The following is a 19,066-nucleotide window of genomic DNA, read 5'->3' as shown; positions in this document are numbered from 1 at the left end:
TCACATGGGAACCATCTCACAGCTCTCTCTCTCTCCCTCCCACTCTCCCCAAACACTTCTCTCTAGCTAAGCCATGGAGGAGCTCCCCTTCCTCATCTCTTGCCATTGAAGCCCTACCTCGCCGGAGCATCGCCGGAGAACACCAAGGAACGACGCCGACGAGCTACACCGCCCCAATCTCCTCTTCTTCCTTGGGGAGGAGCTTCCCCAACAAGCTCTTCTTCTACTCCATCTCCTTCCTCAAGCTCCAAGCAAGAAGACGAACCCGAGTTACTCCAAGCCTTCCCTATCGCCTTGAAGCCCTTGCCGGTATCCTACTCGATGCCGGTGAGTGTTTCCCCTCCCCGATCCATTCCCCATTGCCCTAGGATTTGAAGCCAAGAACTCACCTAGAGCCCAATCACCATTGTTGACCTAGAGCTTCGAAATCCTAATGCATGTGAGATTTAGTAACTAAAGTGAACTCCCTAGACTCCCAGGAACCTCTAGGATCAAACCCCACCCCAAACCGTGGCCGGAATCGCCGGCGGCGAACTCACCAATGAGCCTCGTCCGTGTCGCGGACGGTCCGCCCGACATGGCCGGACAGTCCGCCTGATCCCCACCCAAATCAACAGAGCCTCTTCACGATTTCTAGCCTTTCAAAATTTGAGAGGCGGACGGTCCGCTTAACCTACACGGACGGTCCGCGATTTAGTCAGAGAGCATGTTTTCACCCAATACGGTCCGCACCTGACCGGCGGACGGTCCGCCACTTGGTCCGCTGTTCAGACTGGACAGTCCGCTCCCCTAACCCGGACGGTCCACCCTTGCCTGTTCAGCACCCATTCTCGTACACATGAACAACCCACCCATGCACCTTATGTCCAGCCTCTATACCATATTTTGGCTTTATTTATACATGTATCCTCATATCAGCTAACCTTTATTGCATACATTCATAACATACTCATTATCAAGCATCATGTGCATTCGCATAGAGACCGTGACGCCGGAGCAAGAAGAGGGTGAACCGGAGCCCGTGGGTGACGACGCTTCTTTTGAGACTCAAGGCAGGCACCTAAGCATACTTCTCCCCCCTATTTTGGATCAATGAAGTCTATTTAAGTGTCTTGGTTGTGCATGAGTTACTATATATATATATATCAATGCTTGATTAGAACCTATTTGATGCATTACCAACCTTACTTAGGAGAATCCCCCATAGATGAGTATGCTTGTTAGGTGTCACGAACTACATGCTTAGCCTTGCATAGTTTCGGTAGAAGTCGAGAGGTGGCAAGGGCACCACCGCTCGCAAGTTATAAGATGCTTGGTTAATTCTACGCACCTAGATGATGATGATTAAAATGTGAGCAACTATGAATTGTGATTCGGACTTGGGCAAGAATGGTAGGGCCATGACGGAAAGGAGTCCAAATGGTTAGTCTTGCTTGAGTTGGTTAAGGACCGTATCCTTGGTCGCCTGTCTCTTGAGCACCTTTTTAGTACAAACCACATGCTTGATAATGGGAAGGCAAGCCAATTAGCATAAGTCACACCTTGCTTTGATCGGATTCGGTGCGGGTTGTGATGGAGTGTGATCGACCGTTCGCTCATAGTCGGTTGTGTTTGTGTGAACGGTTGAGGTATGAATCAACCCTTATCCTTGGCTGTGGGTATGGGCGTTGGTCTTAGCCTCGTGTGGGTAAAGTTATACCCCCCTGCAGGGTTTTTAATCTATTGCAATAGCTGCGCTCTCGGACAATGAGCACGCTTTTTGAGGTTCGCACCATTGTAAAGTTTTGTGATGGAGTTCATGGAAGATTGATCTCAAGTTATGTATGATCACTTTACTTATGCAATTGTATTGATGTATGACTTAGAGATTTTAGATGCTTGTCTTTTGCTTATTACAACTTGATCAAAGATAGATGCTTTTATGCAAAAGTTAAATACCATACCCTATCCTTACTACTAACCAAATGCATTCTCCTTGAGGTCGGGATATTATATACCCATATTGGATAAGCCCTGCGAGTACCTTTTGTACTCATGGTGCTATCGCTAAAGTTGTTGCAGGTGATCCGCAGTCGGAGGCCGTCTTTGGGTACTTCTACCCCGCAGACGGAGGTGCGGGTGAGGAGTAGATGGCCGGTGGCTATGAGAAGGGCACTATCGGCATATAGTGTTAATCTTCTATTTTGTACTATGTATGGAATGAGCGCGACGTAGAACTTTCCGCTGCAAAAACTCTGAAACTTGATGTCCTTGTACTTGAACCTCTTTGATATAATCTAAACTCTATGTACGGTTGTGCTTGTGTGATGATGTCTACATGTTGTGCAAGTGGAGTGTGTTTAAATCCTGGGCGGTGCTCATGACACATTTCAAGGACTACCGGGGTTGGCCCTTTGTAATCTAGTTGATCAATGGACGATAACTTAATTAAACGGGGTCAACTTGGCCTGGTTCCTCACAGTGTGGCATCAGAGCTATGGTTGCATTCCATGCATGGTTATCATTAAAATTTTGGTGTGAGGCACGTTTAGGAACAAAATGGTGATCACTTATAATCAAGTACTTGTAAAACTTTGCTTTTCTTAAGGCTATATTTCTTCTATTGTATATATATCTCTTATCTTCCTTAGAGCTACTTTTCTTACCTTGTGGGCTGCACATTAGTTATTATAAATATGTTCTCTAATTTATCTTGTCTTGCTCATGATAGATGAACGGGAACTTGGGTCAATTGGTCAAGGTGACTCGGGCCGAGGAGGCGGAAGGCTTTCCTCCACTCCTGGCCGAGATGCTTTGGAGAGGCAAACTCTCGCGGAGGCCGGAGTATTCGGTCTTTGCGAGGGGACTTGGGCTGGGCATGGTGGACTACGTTGCCACCATGTTCATCCCAATACGCTTTGTTGAAGGGGTCACGGAAGCTCACAACATTTCAGCTCATGGAACTTCAATTGAGATGGCAATCCAAGAAGTGGCGCACAAGGCCATGGCGATTCTCCGCCAAGAAGTGATCGAGTTGGAGCGTCATCCATTCACTCACTTCCCAATTCAAGGACCATTGCAAGGTGTGAATGTGTTTGAGATGGGAATGGGAGGTGCTAGCTTGTATGAAAGGCGTATGTCCAAGTTGGTGGCGGCACAAGACCGAAGCCTCCGTTGCATCCGAGCGGAGTTAAGGGAGACAAGACGTCACTTCAATGAATTGCAACGCACCGTGGATATGTATGTTTGTATGGGCCGAGTGCCTCAAGATGTGTTGTATGGACCCAATGATTACACTACACATGAGGCGGCACCATTGGAGCTTCGCTTTCCTTTAGTCCAAGGCATATATCTTCCTCAACATGTGGTGGGGCAAGCACGTATGTCTAATGGGCTGCGTGTGCGCCGCTTTGCCCCCACAACTTTGTCTAGAGAGATCATCTTTGGTGGTGAACATGCACCCCTCACTCACCCGGAGAACCCCGAAGACACCGGATCCCCTCAATATCACCTTCTTGATGACTTTCCACCGTACTTCGCGAGAGGTCCCTATGGACCCTTCTAAATATTTATGTAAACTTTTGGCGGTTATGAGACTCATCGAGCTATGTGACTCGTTATAATGTATCGCCTATTTTATGTAATCGAATAGTTAATTGGTGAGACCGTGTGAGACACTAATCAGCTACGATGTCTATGTATGGTACTATTATTTATCTATGTGAACCTCCGTTATTCTAGTTGTGTGACGTATGAAATATGCATATGGGTGAGACATGTCATCATTTATCATCATTCATGCATATGTTTTATGGCAATATGTGGCTTACTAATAGAACCATGGGTATCTCTTATGAATAACTCTGTAGTTGTGGTCCAAAAATTCTTGTTCCATCATTCTTGATCCATCCTATCTATGATGTCAATCTTTTATTTATTCTCACATATTTGTGGTTGATATTCTATATGGTTTTGCAATTCTCTCTTGTGCAATGATATTGTATCAATTTTCCTTCTCCTGGTCGCTCACCTCATTTGTGGTTGGCGGCAGGATGGCTCAAGATGGAGGCGCCGGTGGGGATGACAATTTGCCCCCTCCTCCTCCATTGCACCCAACCCTTGTGGAGATCCTTAGAAGGTCGGAGGAGAGCCGACAAATGCAAAATCAAATTATGCAAGCCATTGTGCAGCACTTGGGAGGGCAGGGACATGGTGGTCAACACCATGGTTATTCCGCTTTCATGGCCACCGACCCCCTATCTTCCGTGGATCAAAGGAGCCTTTGGATGCTGATTTTTGACTGCGTGTCATAGAGCAAAAATTTGGTCTTATTTAGTGCAATGATCAAGAGAAGGTCAATTAAGCGGCTCATCAACTTCGTGATGCCACAGGAGCTTGGTGGCATGGATACATGCCACAAGTTGGTGAAGGTCACCAAGTGATTTGGGCTGAATTTCGTGAGGCTTTTCGTGCATATCACATTTCCAAGAGTGTGCTCAACATCAAGAGGGATGAGTTCCGTAGGTTGCGCCAAGGCAACAAACCTGTGATGGAGTATGTCAACACCTTCAATTATCTTGCCCAATATGCCTTGGAAAATGTCAACACGGATGAGAAGAAGCAAGATCATTTCATGAATGGGTTGTCTTTGAAGCTACAATCTCATCTCTCTACCACGGATTTTCGGGATTTCAATGACATGGTTAGCAAGGCGATCAAAGCCGAGTACAAGATGAATGCATTTGAGAATGAGAACCGTAAGATTGATACGGAGAACCGCAAGCGGGCTGCCTCTTCTTCAACCGGTGGTAACTCGCAATGCCCCCGCACGGGACTTCCTCCTCCACCCCGTGCGCCGGGTTTTGGTGCTCCTCAACCCATGTGGATGGCACGCCGTCCTCCGGCTCCCCAAGGGCAACCTCCTCGTGCTATGGGGCAGCCGGGAGGCGGTGGTGGAAATACCTCTCGTGGGCCATGCTTCAATTGTGGCGGGCAAGGCCACATCTCTCGTGAGTGTCTCTCTCCACGAAAGGGTGGAGCCGGCAATGCTCCAAACCCACCAACTCCTCCTCCTTGCCAAGATGGGAGGAATGGTCAAAATTCCAAGCGTGGCAAGTTGAATCATATCACGGCGGAAGAAGCTAGTGAGGACATGCAAGTTCTTGTTGGTAGGGTTTCTATCAATTCTAAACCCACTCGAGCATTATTTGATTCCGGTGCATCTCATTCCTTCATGAGTAGAAAGTTTGCCATAGAACACAATTTTCCTATCTGGGTAGTACCTACTCCATTTATCATTGATGCTCCCGGAGCAACATTAGTTTCTAAGGAAGTGGTCAATTTAGCTCAACTTGAAGTATTGGGGTTGATTTTCATGGTAAACTTTGTGGTCATTGATTTAGAAGACCTGGATGTCATAATTGGGATGAATTGGATGACTAAATATGACGGGATTATTCGGTGCAACCCTCACTCTATTGAACTTAGGCACCCTTCCGGAAAGCGGGTTTCTCTCTATCTTCATGTGAAATTGGGCTCTCAACTTCATGCTCTTAATGCCACCATTGTGCCGGAGTTAGAGGCAATTCCGGTGGTGTGCGAATTTCCGGATGTTTTTCCCGAAGAATTGCCGGGGATGCCTCCCGACCGGGAAGTTGAGTTTGTTATTGAGCTACTCCCTGAAACGGCCCAGGTATCTAAAAGACCATATCGTATGCCTCCCAATGAACTAGCTGAATTGAAGAAGCAATTGCAAATTCTTCTTGACAAGGGATTTATTCGTCAGAGCTCCTCACCTTGGGGATGCCCGGTTCTATTTGTCTCAAAAAAAGATGGCAGCCTAAGAATGTGTGTGGACTACCGACCGTTGAATGAAGTGACCGTGAAAAACAAATATCCTCTTCCTAGGATTGACATCTTATTTGATCAATTAGTGGGTGCTAAATTCTTTTCCAAGATTGATCTTCGCCTGGGATATCATCAAATTAAAATTCGAGTGAAGGATATTCCTATGACGGCTTTCTCTACTCGATATGGGCTTTATGAGTACACGGTTATGTCATTTGGGTTAACTAATGCCCTGGCATATTTCATGTATCTCATAAATTCTATCTTTTTCGAAGAGCTTGATGTCTTTGTGGTGATTTTCATCGATGACATTCTTATCTTCTCCAAGACCGAGGAAGAGCATGCCGAGCATATTCGCATTGTTCTTCAAAAGCTTCGTGATCATCGTCTCTATGCCAAGTTTAGCAAGTGTGAATTTTGGCTCAAGAAAGTGGTTTTTCTTGGGCACATTCTTGTGGAAAATGGTGTAGCTATGGATCCAAGCAAGGTGAAGGATGTGCTCGATTGGAAGCCACCTCAAAATGTTAGTGAGATTCGGAGTTTTCTCGGACTTGCGGGTTATTACCGTAGGTTCATTGGAAATTTCTCCAACATTTCTAAGCCTATGACCGAATTGACAAAGAAAGGTGTAGAGTTCAAGTGGACCGATGCTTGTGAGAATGCTTTTCAAACCCTCAAGACCAAACTCACTACCGCTCCGGTTCTTGCTTAACTGGACATCACTAAGGGATTCGATGTGTATTGTGATGCATCTAGGATTGGACTTGGTTGTGTTCTTATGCAAGATGGCCGAGTCATTGCTTATGCTTCACGTCAATTGAAACGTCATGAAGAAAATTATCCGACCCATGATCTTGAACTTGCAGCCGTTGTTCATGCTCTCAAGTTATGGCGTCATTATCTTCTTGGAAATTCTTGCAATATCTATACCGATCATCAAAGCCTTAAATATATCTTCACTCAAGCGGAACTCAATATGAGGCAAAGAAGGTGGTTGGAATTAATCAAGGACTACAAACTAGAGGTTCACTATCATCCTGGCAAGGCCAATGTGGTTGCTGATGCTTTGAGACGAAAGGTCCAATGCCATTGCTTGCGCACTTGATCCGGAGCCAAGACTCTTTGTGAAGATTTCCGGAAGTTAAATCTTTCTATGGTAGAGCATGGGTCACTTACTTCTTTAATTATCACTTCTAACCTCATTGATGAAATCAAGAAAGCTCAACATGAAGACAAAAGCATGATGAAGCTTAGAGCTAGAATCAATGAAGACAAGCTCAAGTGTTTCAAGCTAGATGATTAAGGAATTCTTTGGTTTGGAAAACGATTGGTGGTTCCAAAGAATTTTGAGCTTAGAAAGAAAATTCTTGATCAAACTCATGAATCTCAATTTCCTATCCATCCCGGTAGCAATAAGATGTACCAAGACTTGAAGAAGAAATTTTGGTGGACTCGCATGAAGAGGGAGATTGCAAGATATGTAGCTGAATGTGACGTTTGCCAGAGAGTGAAGGCCGAACATCTCAAGCCGGCCGGAACTCTCCAACCTCTTCCTATTTCTTCTTGGAAGTGGGAGAATATATCCATGAATTTTATTACCGGGCTTCCTCGTACTCTACATGGGTACAATTCTATTTGGGTCATTGTAGATCGTCTCACTAAATCAGCTCACTTCTTTCCAGTGAAAGATAAATATACCGTTGATAAGTATACCGAGCTCTACCTCAGTAAAATTGTTTGTCTTCATGGAGTTCCTCAATCCATAGTCTCCGATAGAGGTCCTCAATTCACCGCTCGATTTTGGAATAGTCTCCATGATGCTATGGGCACCGATCTTACTTTTAGCACAACTTATCATCCTCAAATCGGTGGTCAAACCGAGTGAGTAAATCAAATTCTTGAAGATATGCTCAGATCTTGTGCAATCATTTATGGAAAGAATTGGGATGAATGTTTACCATTTTCTGAATTTTCCTACAACAATAGTTACCAAGCAGGCATTGGGATGTCTCCATTTGAAGTTTTGTACGGGCGGAGTTGTAGAACTCCTATCAATTGGTCAGAATCCGAAAAACGAGTATACTTTGGTCCGGACATTGTTATGGAGGCCGAGGAAAAAGTGAAAACCATTCAAGAGCCACTACGAGCAACTCAATCTCGCCAAAAGTAATATGCAGACCGTGGAAGGTGGGAACTATATTTTAAAGTTGGTGATTATGCCTATCTCAAGGTTACACCTTTCAGGGGAACACAACTATTTCAAGAGAAAGGCAAGCTTGCTCCCCACTATGTTGGTCCATTTCGGATTTTGGCAAGGTGTGGGGCTGTCGCTTATCAATTGGAGTTGCCACAATCTCTATCAACAATCCACAACGTGTCCCATGTCTCTCAATTGAGGAAATGTCTAAGAGTTCCTATAGAAGCCACCAATTATGAAGATCTTGATATCCAACCGAATCTTTCTTACACAGAGCATCCTATTCGAATTCTTGATCAAGTGGAACGCAAGACTAGAAACAAAACCAACAAATTTGTGAAAGTCCAATGGAGTCACCATTCCGAGCGAGAAGCGACATGGGAGTAAGAAGATCAATTTCGACAATCCTATCCCGATTTATTCGAAAACGAGTATGTGCATTCGCAATCCTCCCATTTATCTTACTCAATATCTTTTTATTGGTTCTAAGTTGATTGTCACCAAATCTGAGAAATTTTTGTGTTGGATGCTCCATACTTTGATAATATCTACTCTTAGCTGAGCTATTTCTGGGCATTTTACGTGATACGCAGACGGTCCGGCCTTCTGCAGCGGACGGTCCACCGTACAAAACTTCAATCCCAATAGAGAGCCTGCAATCTGTGTCTCCCAGCCAAAAACACCTGCGGACAGTCCGGCTTTCAATCGCGGACAGTCCGCTGTAGATCCCAAAAGTTGTACTAGAACCCTCCCAGAAACTTGTTGTCCCGCTAGTTTTACCGGCGGACAGTCCGCCAATACGCCGCGGATGGTCCGCAGTAGACTCGCCCAGTTTTACACAGAACCAACCAAAAACTAAGAGCTTTCAGCCTTTTAACAGCGGACGGCCCGCATATCTGGACCGGACGGTTCGCCAGACCCCGCGGACAATCCGCCCTCTTTTTAGGTCCTTAGCCAAATCTCGGGACGAGATTTTCCCAACGGGGGGAGAATTTGTAACAGCCCTATGTTGATTAGCGAGCTAAATTTGTCATCAGGTGCATCATTTAACATTAGGCATAATTAGCTCACATTTAAGGAGAGAATCAACACTTAGGAAAATCCACTGATTACGGTAGTGGCGGACAATCCGCCCCTATACGTCGGACGGTCCGCAGTTATGCCACGTGGCCGACCACAGTTAACCTCGGACACATCGACTTCACTGCCACGTCACCCATCCGCAGACGGTCCGCTCCTCACTCGCGGACGGTCCGCCAGTGCATCTCTGGTGAGTGTCATGCGCGCAGAGTCTGGGCGCCACGTCCCACCCACGGGCCCCACTCGTTAGCACGACCCCTCTTCACCTGGGACCCATCTCCTAGCTCTCTCTCTCTCTCCCACTCTCCCCAAACACTTCTCTCTCTAGCTAAGCCATGGAGGAGCTCCCATTCCTCCTCTCTTGCCATTGAAGCCCTACCTCGCCGGAGCATCGCCGGACAACGCCAAGGAACGACGCCGACGAGCTACACCGCCCCGATCTCCTCTTCTTTTTTGGGGAGGAGCTTCCCCAACAAGTTCTTCTTCTATTCCATCTCCTCCCTCAAGCTCTAAGCAAGAAGACGACCCTGAGCTACTCCAAGCCTTCGTCGCCTTGAAGCCCTTGCCAGTATCCTGCTCGACGCCGGTGAGTGTTTCCCCTCCCCGATCCATTCCCCATTGCCCTAGGATTTGAAGCCAAGAACTCACCTAGAGCCCAATCACCATTGTTGACCTAAAGCTTCGAAATCCTAATGCATGTGAGATTTAGTTACTAAAGTGAACTCCCTAGGCTCCCAGGAACCTCTAGGATCAAACCCCACCCCAAACCGTGGCCGGAATCGCCGGCGGCGAACTCACCAATGAGCCTCGGCCGTGTCGCGGACGGTCCGCCCGACATGGCCGGACAGTCCGCCTGATCCCCACCCAAATCAACAGAGCCTCTTCACGATTTCTAGCCTTTCAAAATTTGAGAGGCGGACGGTCCGCTTAACCTACGCGGACGTTCCGTGATTTAGTCAGAGAGCATGTTTTCACCCAATACGGTCCGCACCTGACCGGTGGACGGTCCGCCACTTGGTCCGCCGTTCAGACTGGACAGTCCGCTCCCCTAACCCGGACGGTCCGCCCTTGCCTGTTCAGCACCCATTCTCGTACACATGAACAACCCACCCATGCACCTTATGTCCAGCCTCTATACCATATTTTGGCTTTATTTATACATGTATCCTCATATCAGCTAACCTTTATTGCATACATTCATAACATACTCATTATCAAGCATCATGTGCATTCGCGTAGAGACCGTGACGCCGGAGCAAGAAGAGGGTGAACCGGAGCCCGTGGGTGACGACGCTTCTTTTGAGACTCAAGGCAGGCACCTAAGCATACTTCTCCCCCCTATTTTGGATCAATGAAGTCTATTTAAGTGTCTTGGTTGTGCATGAGTTACTATATATATATATATATATATATATATATATATATATATATATATATATATATATATATCAATGCTTGATTAGAACCTATTTGATGCATTACCAACCTTGTTTAGGAGAATCCCCCATAGATGAGTATGCTTGTTAGGTGTCACGAACTACATGTTTAGCCTTGCATAGTTTCGGTAGAAGACGAGAGTGGCAAGGGCACCACCGCTCGTGAGTTATAGGATGCTTGGTTAATTCTACGCACCTAGATGATGATGATTAAAATGTGAGCAACTATGAATTGTGATTCGGACTTGGGCAAGAATGGTAGGGTCATGACGGAAAGGAGTCCAAATGGTTAGTCTTGCTTGAGTTGGTTAAGGACCGTCTCCTTGGTCGTCGGTCTCTTGAGCACCTTTTTAGTACAAACCACATGCTTGATAATGGGAAAGCAAGCCAATTAGCATAAGTCACACCTTGCCTTGATCGGATTCGGTGCGGGTCGTGATGGAGTGTGATCGACGGTTTCGGTGCACTTATCCTTCCCGACCGTTCGCTCATAGTCGGTTGTGTTTGTATGAACGGTTGAGGTATGAATCAACCCTTATCCTTAGTCGTGGGTATGGGCGTTGGTCTTAGCCTCGTGTGGGTAAAGTTGTACCCCCCTGCAGGGTTTTTAATCTATTGCAATAGCCGCGCTCTCGGACAGTGAGCACGTTCTTTGAGGTTCGCACCATTGTAAAGTTTCGTGATGGAGTTCATGGAAGATTGTTCTCAAGTTATGTATGATCACTTTACTTATGCAATTGTATTGATGTATGATTTAGAGATTTTAAATGCTTGTCTTTTGCTTATTACAACTTGATCAAAGATAGATGCTTTCATGCAAAAGTTAAATACCATATCCTATCCTTACTACTAACCAAATGCATTCTCCTTGAGGTCGGGATATTATATACCCATATTGGATAAGCCCTGCGAATACCTTTTGTACTTATGGTGCTATCGCTAAAGTTGTTGCAGGTGATCCGCAGTCGGAGGCCGTCTTTGGGTACTTCTACCCCGCGGACAGAGGTGCGGGTGAGGAGTAGATGGCCGGTGGCTATGAGAAGGGCACTATCGGCATATAGTGTTAACCTTCTATTTTATACTATGTATGGAATTAGCGTGATGTAGAACTTTCCGCTGTAAAAACTCTGAAACTTAATGTCCTTGTACTTGAACCTCTTTGATGTAATCTAAACTTTATGTACGGTTGTGCTTGTGTGTTGATGTCTACATGTTGTGTAAGTGGAGTGTGTTTAAATTCTGGGCGGTGCTCATGACATATTCTAAGAACTACCAAGGTTGGCCCTTTTTAATCTAGTTGATCAATGGACGATAACTTAATTAAACAAAATCATCTTGGGCCGGTTCAGTATCTCAAATCCAGCGCGATCAGAGTTGTCGTGGCGCACGGACGCCGAGGACAAATAGGGAGCACTTTTTTTAACGTAACAAATAGAAAGCACTGGCGGCGATATATATCAGGATCCAGTCGTAGATCGGCGGGGCCAGTTCATGTGACCAATGCACAATCTCCACACACACCGCATCCACGGTAGAAAAGCAGGCCCGCTGAATGCGCGGTGCAAATGGAGGGACCGCACTGGTCCTCCAAAATTTAGGCCCTGGTCCTCCAAAATTTAGGCCCCCCAAAAACTCACATGCAAAGGTCCTAGTTTTAGCTCTATACTCCCTCTGTATTGTAAGGGCAGTTCCAATGCAGACTCTACTCGTAGAGTTTAAGTCTCCTATTTATTGTGTTTTGCTGATGTGATAGTATATTTATTGAAGAGATAGGGAGAGAAACCAAGACTCCAAGTCTTATTTAGACTCCAAATCTTCACACAAATCAAAAATAAATGTGTGAGAGACAAGTAGGCCATATAAATCAAAGTAACACACTTTGCATTGGGAAGTATAGTTTCTTGTGATGGAGTCTTTGAGGCTTAGACTCTACAAGTGGAGTCTACGTTGGGACTGCCCTAAAGGAAGTCGTTTCAGACATCGACATGGTCTCCAAAAATAACTTTGAACACTAACTTTTTACTAAAAAAATTTATAAAATATAGTCAACATATAGTTTTATGAAATTACATTTCAAGATGAATCTACTTATATTGCTTTTATATTTTCAAACCCAACTCAAAAGAATTTATTAATCAAAGTTTGAAATGTTTGACTTAAGACAAACTCAAAACGACTTCCTTTACAATATGGAGGGAGTACACGAATGCTTGTGCTTGACTATTAATTTTCTTTCAAATGCATGCAAGCACGTATAATCTTTCCTTTTTTTCACATGTCCGCAAAATCTCAATGAATGCTTGCTTACTTCTCTCTAGCTTCTTTCTTTTTTTCATCACGCATAAACTCCAGCATGCAATCTGCTGCTATTTCTAACTTCACTTTTTTTTAAAGAAATAACTTCATTTTGATCTAGATAGTTTCTGTTACTGTAAACTGAATTAAAGTTGAAATTCAGCCAAATAAATCACTTGATTACGTTATCAGCCTACCAGGTCATGTTTGAGCCATTAAAGTTGTCCAAATTAAATTTTGCTACCAACAGCTAATCCAAAAAAACAAAGGCAACTAGTCCAATTTGCTGCCGTTTTCTTTCATGCATAATGATCTCCATTGTCCGTACCACAAGATGGATGATTGCTTTTGATAGCCGTGGCTGCTTCTTCTCAAACAAAGCAAGGTGACTCCATGTCTTCATGAAATGGGTTTATTAATTTGGTTGTTTTTCCTCTAATAATATTAATCCTCCTTGTAGGTATTCTGCGATTGTTAATTTTTCTCTCCTGCACTTCCATATGTCCCGCCAATCAGGATAGCATGCACTTAATTATGGTGCATTATAAAATCAAATCAAAATATATTCCACCTACTTATATTTTCTAAATGTAGGGCTCCATTTTGTATTATCACAATGGGCCTCGGAATCTTAGGTACAGCTCTTGTAGAATGTTTGGCGGCCCGAGCTGGTACCGCCGGTTTACTAATTCCCGAGGGGCACTGGCGGAGGGTCGCTGGGGCCATAGAGGCCAGGGCCCTCCTGCAATGCGAAATTTCCATTAGTTAAACAACAATTTTAATACTGTTTATTAGTTTAGCAGCTCAATTAACAAAGGCAGGCTATGCCGAGGGGCAGTCAGGTACTCCCTCCGTCCCACAATGTTAGCATTTGTAGCATTCAAATGAAAGAAATAGGAGAGTAGTAAAATTCGCATGTGGCCATGAGTTAAAGTGATATGGTCTCGGCAACAGCACAGGTAGTACTAAAATATTACCTTCCAGCACATTCCAGTAGAAAAGTACACCCCATCGATGGATCAGCTCGGCGGTTTTTTTTTTCACTCGATGGATCAGCTCGACAGGGAAACAGCCAGTGGGACCTATGTCTAGGAATGCTTATTGTGACGGAACCGCCAAATAAAACTCTAATTAAGCGTAATGTCCGTCATTTGAACACATCGGGCACATTAGCTTAACGGCTTAATTTGGCGATCCTTTCTCAACCCACGGCCCGATCGAAACAATACCGGTAGTCCCACGCAATGGTGGGCGCAGATGGTACAAGCACGACATAATACTTAAAAATACAGGAATGAAAACAATATGAAACACTTATTTTACAAGCCGAGTTCCAAATATACATCAAGGCTACATAAATGAAATAATTTTTACAAAACATTACAAGGGTAGCCAAGGATCAAAGGAACAAAATTCTACACCTAAACTTTACTCCACCCTATCCTGCCTGCACCCAACCGGTCAGACCGGTTGCCACTGTCTGATCCACACCACCGGTCAGACCGGTTAGACCGGTCCTCGCAAAATAGAGGGGTTGCACACACAACCCTCAAGGGTGCAACCCGACAACTCCCTAGCCTAAGGGTCTCGCTCCACCACTCCCCCCACCCCTCTGCATCTCGGCGGATGAACTTGACACATCAGGGGCAGAAGTCAACATCCGGATGGACTGAAATAATTGTGGCAACAAACCCTGAGTATACTAATACTCAGCAAGACTTACCCGACCAGTGGGTATAACTTAGCCCATATATCTAGACATGCAAAGCGTTTGGCTGGTGGTTATTTTGCAGAAAAAGTGACTAAAATAATTCCTTACTTTCATTATTTTTGCCTCAGATTATATATGAATTAACTCTAATCTAATATTTGCAGGAATCATGTATAGCAAACATGGTGGTGCAAATCCAAATATCTCAATGTGTTTAAGATTATATATATACATAAACAACTTACATTCTAATATTTTGCTACGATGCATCAAAGAGATCAAGACCCTCATAACCGCGAGACACGGCGAATCGATTCGATTTAACCTTGCAAGGTAGATCTAATCAACACGGCACGCGTATGTCCCGTCGGACCACACGCACCAACCCTTCCCCTCCCCGTCTCGAACTACAGAACCGCCTCACCTGCATATAGTCAGCCGAGCCCTACGAGAGACCACCAAAAGTAAACATATGCATCCCAATTCTCCACGGCCACTCGACACGTCCTATGGGGTGGGTAGAAGTTCTGTACTTTCGAAACAAGGCAGTACTCGGCTTACCGGTTTTGACTTCCTCCTACTCCCGGCATGTGGTTAGTACAGTTCAATCCCCGATCAGCACTGCCGACAACGACCGGTCCTTAACCGACTCAGACGGGGCTAAGACAACCAAAAACCTGGTCCTGCTGTCATACCTATACATCATCATCACTCCCCGTCCGGTCTCCCATTTCCATATCACATTCAATAACTCAGGGACTGTAATATAAATATAGATAACTTATATCTCGTGTGTAACCGGAAATTACTCGACTTCTAAATATCCTATACCTCGCGAGTGACAAGAAGTCACTCGACTTCTATCGTGAACTTATTAAGCATAGCATTTCTATCGTCCTATACATGCTAGTATAACTCAAGGAAACCTCGGGATCTTGCAACTAGGGTCCAAACAACTCCTAAATGTAATGCACAAGTAATAGGTACATATATAGATGTCATAATTTAAAATAATAGGATGTGCACCGGGGCTTGCCTTGCGTCTGCTGCTCAGAACTGGGGTGAACTTGGCCTTGGGCCGGGGCCTCACGCCTCTCCTCCTGCTGGGCCTGCTCTAGCGGTTCCGGTGGCTCCGCAACCACCTCGTACACCACCTCCTCTGCCGCGGCTGCTACACGTGTGCACATGCATATGATATGAGGAATGCAGGCATGATTTGCAAAACTTATAAGTAACCGATACCTGAATTTGTTTTCATTTATTTGCACTAACTATCCCTTACTAAGCCCTCTCAGGTACTACCACACCGGTCAGACCGGTATACCAAACCGGTCTGACCTGTGTGCGACTCAAGACCAAAAATCCGGAGTATCCGGACACCTACTCGGAGTATCCGGACTCCCAAGCCCAGAGTTTCCGGGCCTAAACCACCACAAACCCGGAGTATCCGAACCAATGGCCGGACTGTCCGGACCTCTACCGGTCAGACCGGTCTCTCCGACTAGCCAGACCGGTCCAACCCAGACCAAAAGCTGGAATCCTTGGCGCGGCGAAAATCGCCAACAAGTCCTTAAACCCTTCTAGGCACTAGTTCAGGGATACATTTAGACGTGTTTGACCAGAGAAAATCACCTAAAATCATCTAAAATGAGAGATCGACCCACACAAGCCTTAATACCTTGAGTGAGCTCCTTCTTGCACGAAGAACTCGAATCTCCTGCTCCCCAAGGATGGAATCAAGGAGAAGATGATCCCCCACGCTGATTTGATCCTTCCCCGGTCTTGGAATCCAATGGAAAGGAAGGATTTGGGGATTAGGGTTTGAGTGAGGAAATGAGAGCGAGAGAGAGCTCGAGCTCGAGCTGAGCACGGTGGGGAGGAGTGAGTTGGTGAGGGAGAGAGAGTGTGTGGTTTAAATGTTGTGGGGCCCCTCAAAACGGTTCAGCCCAGTTCAACTGGTCAGATCGGTCGCCCCTACCAGTCAGACCGGTCCGGCCCAGGCTGAGAAGCAATGTTTTTTTTTGATGATTTGTTGCGTGATTTCTGGAACTAATGGCCGTGATTTGTTTAATTATAGGTGATTAACACCTGTGGTGTTACAATCCTACCCCCTAAAAGAAATCTCGTCCCGAGATTTAGATTGAACGTGCCAAATTGAAAGATAGGATTAAGTGGGTACCTTGATATGCTTGTAGCAATTCAGGACATTTAGACCGAATAAATTCCTCCGTCTCCCAAGTAGCTTCCCGCTCGGAGTGATTACTCCATTGCACCTTATAGAAGTTGCTCGTTTGATGTCGAGTGACCCGGGTCTTATAATCAATAATTTTCACCGGGTGCTCGGGATACACAAGATCGGGCTCCAATTGTAACTCTTCTATATCAACAATCTTGGTAGGGACACGGAGGCATTTTCTGAGCTGGGATACATAGAATATATTATGAATAGCGGATAAGTGGGCAGGGAGTTCCAGACGGTATGCCACCGGCCCACATTGCTCAACAATAAGGAAAGGCCCAACATAGCGAGGTGCAAGCTTTCCCTTCACACCGAATCGTTGAATCCCTTTCATTGGAGACACCCACAATTAGACATGATCCCCCACTTGAAACATGATCGATTGACGTTTCTTATCCGCGTAACTCTTTTGTCGGGATTTTGCAATCTTTAAATTTTCTTGAATAACCCGAACCTACTCTTCTGCTTCATTTACCATATCAGGCCCAACGAAAGTTCTCTCCCCAGCTTCTGACCAATTCAATGGTGTTCTGCATTTCCGTCCATATAAGACCTCGAAAGGAGCCATTCTGATGCTCTCTTGATAACTATTGTTATATCCAAACTCGGCCAACGGTAGACATTCATCCCATTTCTGGCTATATGTAAGCACGCAAGCTCTAAGCATGTCCTCTAATATTTGATTTATCCTTTCTGTCTGACCATCAGTCTGGGGATGATAAGCCGAACTGCGGAGGAGTTGAGTGCCGAGGGCGGCATGAAAATGTTCCCAGAACCGGGCAATGAACTGAATACCCCGGTCCGAAATGATTGTCTTTGGAATTTCATGAAGACTCACAATATGGTCCATATACAGCTGAGCGTATTGCTTCGCCGAATATGTGGTCTTTACCAGTAGAAAATGTGCCGACTTGGTGAGATGATCCACAATAACCCATATTGAGTCATACCCCTTGGAAGTTTTGGGTAGACCGACAATGAAATCCATACTGATGTCCTCCCACTTCTAGGATGGAATACTAAAGGGCTGCAAAGGGCCGGCTGATCTCAAGTGGCTCGCCTTAACCCTTCTGCAGGTGTCACATTCGGACACATATTTGGCAACTTCCCGTTTCATTCTCGTCCACCAGAAACGCTGCCTCAGGTCTTGGTACATTTTATTACTGCCCGGGTGGATTGAGTACCTAGAGAGATGAGCTTCGAGAATTTGTTTTCGAAGTTCCCAATTCTTAGGTACTACCAACTGGTTCTTAAACCATAACACCCCTTCATCATCTTGATGAAAACACTAAACTCTGGGGTCATTTCCACTGAGCCAATGTCTAATCTTTTCCATGCCAATATCATTTTTCTGAGCATCAACAATTTGATCCCGCAATGTTGGAGCGAGGGTAATATTGGTAAGTGTACCCTCAGCTATCATCACCAGATTCAACTTCTCCATTTCTTGGCATAGAGTTGCATGCATAGATGTTGCTGAGATGCAGTGGCAACTCGCTTTCCTACTCAATGCATCTGCAACAACATTGGCTTTGCCCGGGTGATAATGAATCTCCAGATCATAATCCTTGATTAGCTCTAACCACCGTCTCTGGCGCAAATTCAACTCGCTCTGGGTAAAGATATACTTGAGACTCTTGTGGTCTGAGTATATATGCACAGAGTTGCCCAGGAGATAATGGCGCCAGATTTTCAATGTATGTACCACTGCTGCTAGCTTTAAATCATGAGTGGCATAATTCTCTTCGTATTGCCTGAGGGCTCTGGAGGCATAAGCAATCACTCGCTGATCTTGCATAAGGACGCAGCCTAGGCCCGTACCTGATGCATCACAACAAGTATTAATGGCCGAATAGTATCCGACGAAGACAAACAGGGATGAGAACGTAGCCGAGACCCGTACCTGATGCATCACAATACACATCAAAAGGCCAGGTAATATCTGGCTGAGCTAGGACAGGGGCAGATGTCAGAAGCTTTCTCAGAGTCTGAAAAGACCGCTCACATTTGTCGTCCCAATTAAATCTCACCCCTTTCTTGAGTAATTCAGTCATAGGCCTAGTAATATTTGAGAAGTCCGGAACAAACCGCCGGTAATATCCTGCTACCCCAAGGAAACTCCAGATCTCTGAAATAGACTCTGGAGTCTTCCAATTCAATACATCTTGAATCTTGCTAGGATCAACAGAAATCCCCTTGTCTGAGATGATGTGGCCCAAGAACTGGACTTCCAGCCAGAAATCATATTTGCTGAATTTGGCATACAACTTGTGTTCCCGTAG

Source organism: Panicum virgatum, chromosome 2K (genome assembly GCF_016808335.1).
Source record: "Panicum virgatum strain AP13 chromosome 2K, P.virgatum_v5, whole genome shotgun sequence".
NCBI lineage: Eukaryota > Viridiplantae > Streptophyta > Magnoliopsida > Poales > Poaceae > Panicum > Panicum virgatum.
The sequence above is the reverse complement of the archived record's forward strand: the minus strand, read 5'-3'. Positions refer to the sequence as shown.